This window comes from Zingiber officinale, chromosome 7B, assembly GCF_018446385.1.
Source record: "Zingiber officinale cultivar Zhangliang chromosome 7B, Zo_v1.1, whole genome shotgun sequence".
Classification (NCBI taxonomy): Eukaryota; Viridiplantae; Streptophyta; class Magnoliopsida; order Zingiberales; family Zingiberaceae; genus Zingiber; species Zingiber officinale.
The window spans coordinates 68,239,701-68,245,661 of record NC_055999.1 but is presented as its reverse complement, the minus strand read 5'-3'; the positions used below and the strand labels follow the sequence as shown (position 1 = coordinate 68,245,661).

The 5,961-nt window shown below is 41.2% G+C and overlaps 1 pseudogene; it reads left to right on the top strand.

Moving 5' to 3' along the window:
* Positions 1 to 2,556: 2,556 nt before the first annotated feature.
* LOC122003802 lies at positions 2,557 to 5,154 on the top strand (annotated as a pseudogene).
* The last annotated feature ends 807 nt before the right edge of the window (positions 5,155 to 5,961 follow it).

Below are 5,961 nucleotides of genomic sequence, written 5' to 3'. Positions count from 1 at the left end.
GATACCGACCTCGAACAAACATTGGAAGGAAAACTACTTCTACCTTCGTTTTCCCGAGCGGCCATCTTTTCGCACTAAATGGCAGACCACTGTGCCGAGCCCGCTGGACCTTGGTAAATACAAGAGCCAACCAGATTACCTCCACGCAGCCAATCTGCTGGCCGGGCGGAGATTCAACATCCAAAAGTTGCTCTGCGAGGGGGTGATGTACATATTCGGATTGAGCCCGATCCGAACGAAGCTTCCAAGCAGCATGGGTAAGCGTTTTCCTCATCCCCCTTCCTTTTGATCTAACTGATTTATTCTTCTTTTATGCAGCCGACATCATGTGGCGTGCCAAGGCTACTGAGCGGAAGAGGCTGAAAGCTGCCGAGGTAGAGGCGGCAGCAGCTAAGGAGATGGCCGATCTGGGCATCGAACCGGTCGGTTCACACGAGGGTGAAAGCGAAGAAGATCCACCCGCAGTTGGAGAGTTGGCCGTTCGGATCCCTGCAACTGAAACGGTCGGTGATCCTATCTCGTCTACCGGACATCCGGCGTCGGAAGACGCGGGGCACTCGGCCGAGGACTCGCCACTAGTAATACGCAAACGGCGCCGGACGGACCTCCACACCCACTCAGCTACATCTGTGGAACCGGTGACAGAGCAGGCCGGTGCCCCCTCTGCCGCAATCACCCCGGCCCCCGCTTCAGTCGAGGCCATATCGTCGGACCAAACTCCCTCCCAGCTGGATCTGCCTGTGGCTTCCCTTGGAGCGCAGCCCGTCAGTTCCCAGCCACGAGCTCATCTACGGCTTAGGCGCTCCGGTATAATCTCCGCTCCGCTCGGCGAGTCATCTGGCCGCTCATCTACTCATCTCAGCTGGATCTGCCTGTGGCTTCACCGGAGAACACGTCCTCACCTACTCATCTCAGGAAAATTTACCTATTGCCAGATTGATCCTCCAGACCAACTGGACTTTTGTTCAGCATCCGAAGCTTCTAATCTTCATGATGGATGTCTGCTCCATGACCCGTCCAGATTTTCACCCGGTTCGCGACACCAGGATTTCAACCTAGAGTCCCGACTCTAGGATTTTGCCCGAAGCTCTCGACCTACCAAGACTTTCCGCCTAAGGTTACCACCCCCTAGGACTTAGGGTTACCACCCCTAGGATTTTCCACTTGCCTAACTGCGATTAGGATTTTCGCCTAAGAACACTTAGGATTTTCCTGTAATCTCATTGAAACTCGTTAGACTACAAATAACCTTAACTTTGAACCCTTTGTCATTATCAAAACACAGATTCGATCGTTTGATACTTTTCGTATCAATATATTGTAACAACTAAATGTGAATGGTAAATGAACATGATTAAATTTATGTCATAAAAGTTATTTAAACCGATTAAGTAAACTATAGCGACCAATACGTTTGATTGGGTCAGAATTTAAGTAAGAGATTTAACGGGGAAATAATAATACGAATAATACTGAACAATACTAGATAGTACTGTAGAGTAGCTCAGTAATTGTACATAGTTTCAATTTAATCAGGTTGGATAACGTCGAGTCTAAGATGATCGATTCGATCCCATAAAAATTTTCTACCGACCACCAGAATAAATCGGGAAGTGCTCACAGCGGACAGCTCAGAAGCCCGGCATCGTTTAGTTATGTGCCTCATTTGAAAAAAAATTCCTACAAATCTATCATAGCTGGGACTTGAACTACGGACACATAGTTGAACAATAAGATGAAGCGTCGATCAAATATCAAAGTTATGTGTATCTTTGATAATTTGGAAAAACAAAAGGCCTTTTTGATTTTTACCAAATTTTAAATTTTCAATTGATACTAAAATTTATCCGCGAAACCACTTGAATTATTTTTTGTAAAATCATAATGTTTTATTAATTATATATTTTACATTTTATCTCGGGACTATAGTAGCGAGTTACGGCGTACTATATAAATTTTTTCTTTAGTGGGAACTATAGTAGTTAGTTATGGCGTACTATATAAATGTTTTCGGTGGGACGGTAAATCTAAAAATGTTAGCCATTTGAATGAATCTTCACGAGTATTTTTAAATTTATTTTGATCATTGATATAAAATTTATATGAAGTCGGATCAGTTGCAAGGATTTTTCTTTTAATAGGATAATAAATTTAAGAACATAGATCATTTGAGATTTATTTTGATGGTCGATAAAAAATTTGTACGAATTCAAATCGATCATCTTTTGATCAGTTGAATACTATATTAAAAATAATAAAAATAAATAATAAAAAGGTAAAGTTATGGGTTTTAAACGAATTCTCCAACAGAATTAAATTGTTTTAACGTCTAATACTAATGCTGGATCTCTTCTCCTCTCCTCTGGCATTCATCGGCCAACAGAATTAAATTGTTTTAACGTCTAATACTAATGCTGGATCTCTTCTCCTCTCCTCTGGCATTCATCGGCACCTATTGTTCGTCAGTTCAACCATCAAGCTATTTAAGGTATTTTGCAAAATCACCCACAACTATAAATTCACCATTCCTTTCCTTCTGTTGCTTAATTCAACCGCATGGCGCTTTCTTCTTCTTCTTCTTCCTCTCTCTTCCTCCTCCTCCTCCTCTTCTCTCTTCTCCTTCTCTTCCCGTCCCACTCCTCCGGCCATGAAGCAGCCTCCGCGCAGCAGCAGGCCGACCGCGTCTCCCATCTCCCCGGCCAGCCGCCGGTGACCTTCCGCCAATTCGCCGGCTACGTCACCGTCAACGAGACTCACGGTCGCGCCCTCTTCTACTGGTTCTTCGAAGCCACTCACGACGCCCACAACAAGCCCCTCCTCCTCTGGCTCAACGGAGGTACTTCCTCATCTATTTACCTTCTCTTCGATCAATCACTGTCACGGTTGCTAATCTCTCACGCCATAACTCAAAGAAAAACAAAGCAATTAATCATTTGACAGTTTAAATCACATCAACAAACATAGCACTCCAGTCAATCATTGCACAGTTTGCTCCTTTCTCTTTCTTTCCCAGTTCAGACATTCAATATTCAGAGGTTTATAGGTGAACTCACTCAGCAACTAATTCTGCTTCTTCACATTCATGACACAAAACAAGGCCTTTGACATTGAGTATTAATTACTGGATTATTATCTCATCCTTGGTCAAAATTATATATATATATATCCTCCTTGGATCTGCTTTCTCTTGATTTCATCATAAGCAAAGCTTCTTGTTTGACCAGCTTTGGTCAAATACTTTGTTTGCATGGCTGAATTAAGCTCTGGTGAAAGTGCCTAATGGCCATGGAAGTATCTGAAGCTACTGGTAGATGTGTTTGTGTTGATGGAGTGCTCTGCTTAGCCATGTTTTCATGGAGTGTGCCTCACTAAAGTGATCTCTTTTGTTGTTTTTTTTTGTCAGTAAAGAAGGTTACAAATTTCTTGTTTTCAGTCTTTACTTAGCATTGTTTGTGTCTAGGGCCTGGCTGTTCTTCCATAGGGTATGGGGAGGCAGAAGAATTGGGGCCTTTCTTGATCCAAAAGGGCGTCCCGGAACTCGGACTCAATAACCATTCATGGAACAAAGGCAAGCCTTGTCAGTTAACATCTTGGTGAAGTCTGAACATTTCTGATAGTTATCTGATTGCAGAGGCCAATTTGCTGTTTCTGGAGTCGCCGGTAGGAGTGGGGTTTTCATATACTAATACAAGCTCTGACTTGAACAAACTAGGAGACACGATCACTGGTAAGTTTCATAGCTTGATGGAGGCATTTGGATCAAAAATAAGTTTCATAACTCGATTGTTTTCTGATTACCAAATTGTAGCTGAAGATGCCTACATCTTTCTTGTGAATTGGTTTAAGAGGTTTCCACGATTCAAGTCTCACGACTTCTATATTGCCGGGGAAAGTTATGCCGGTAAGTAAGTCACAGACTTACCTTGAATTCTTGAAAGTTAAATGACTTCTCTATGATTACGTGATAGGGCATTATGTGCCACAACTTTCGGAGAAGATTTTCGATGAGAATAAGATTGTTCCGGCCAAAAACTACATAAATTTCAAAGGTTTCATTGTAAGATGCATGCCCTCTCCTTCTGTTTACATGAATTAGTGGTATCGAAGCTAACAATGAGGTGAAACTATTGCTCTCTTAGATCGGGAATGCCTTGATGGATGATGAAACTGATCAGACTGGTATGATAGACTATGCATGGGATCATGCAGTGATATCCGATCGAGTTTACCATGATGTGAAGAACAATTGCAATTTCAGTAAAGAAAATGTCACCGATGCCTGTAGTAGTTCATTGGATGAGTTTTTTGCAGTTTACAATATCATCGATATGTATAGCCTATATTCTCTAGAATGTGTAGATTCAAACTCCACCATGGCTTCAAATAGAAGGTCCTATTTTGTTGAAGGTGCTTCCCCTAAGATACTCTCTAGACATGTAAGTTCTTCCTTCATTTTAGAAAGTCTTCTTGTTCATCTATGAAATTAACTTTTAGTTTATCTTTTTTCTCCCCTCTCTTTCAGAGTGGATGGCATCGAAAGCCAGTCGGTTACGATCCATGTGTTCCGAATTACACCGAGAAATACTTTAACAGGCCAGATGTGCAAGAAGCTCTACATGCCAATGCCACTAAGATTGGCTACACTTGGACTCATTGCAGGTAAAAACACAGGCAATTGGCAAAATACAGTGTTCTTGTCGTCTAATTGACACCATTTGAGCTCGTGCAGCGATGCGATCTCCAAGTGGAATGATGCACCTTCCTCTGTGCTCCCGGTGATCCGCAAGCTCATCGATGGCGACATTCGAGTGTGGGTTTTCAGGTGAGAATTGCAAGGACTAGCAATTACTGAACTAGACCATGAACTGTGAGTTTCATATCTGAATTGTGTGTTGCAGTGGAGATACTGATGGAAGAATACCGGTGACCTCCACAAGACTGACACTGAACAAACTTGGCCTGAAAACTATTCAGGAATGGAAGCCATGGTATGACAGAATGCAGGTCGGCGGGTGGACCATCATCTTCGAGGGGCTAACGTTTGTGACGGTGCGTGGTGCCGGCCACCAAGTGCCTACATTTGCTCCCAGGCAAGCGCAGCAGCTCATTCGGCACTTCTTGGCAGATCAGCAATTGCCTTCTTCCCCTTTTTAGTACCGTAAGTGTTCTTGGCTGGCCTTCTTCACGGAAGCTTATGGCAGTCGGAAGATTCAACTGTAAAGGGGTTAAATAAGGAAGCGAAAGTCAATAGATTTAAGAGTCTTCAATTTAATGCAATAAAAATGTTGAATTACTGTCAAATGATTGAAATGAAATATCGGAAAATAAATTCCACATGATTGTTGGAAATGACAAATTTGCAGTCAGCATCAGCTTGCTTTTTTAGTTGGCTATTTAAGTAAAAATCTTCATAATTATAAGGGGAGATATTAAGTCCATGATTATAAAATATTTAGAACGTTATGAGTACGGTTTTTATCCTACATACACATCTTCATTTATAGTTTTTAAGATTAAAAGTCATTTTGTGATATCAGAATATTATAGATCCACATTCAGAAAGAGATAAAATCATGATTTGAAGTGAATATATTATATAGAAAGACATACTATGTATGTGTGAAAGCTATAAATAAGGTGGTAGGTGATTTCGATAAGGATTATGGTGATGTCCCTAGAGTATTTTGTGAGCTAAAATATAGAGACATAGATACATACGTTGCATTGAAAAAAAATGATGATAAATTTCAACATTATTTTTGGGCTTTTGGTGTATATGGAAGAGTTTTTTAAACATATTTTTGAAAATATTAAAATTGATGCAACACACCTGAGGGGCAAATATCCTGGTGTATTATCAATAGCCATAGCAGTAGATAGTAATGAAAATCTTCTTCCAGTAAAGCTATTAAATCATGGAATATTAAATATAACAATTGATGAGGTTGAGTGTGATGCTGC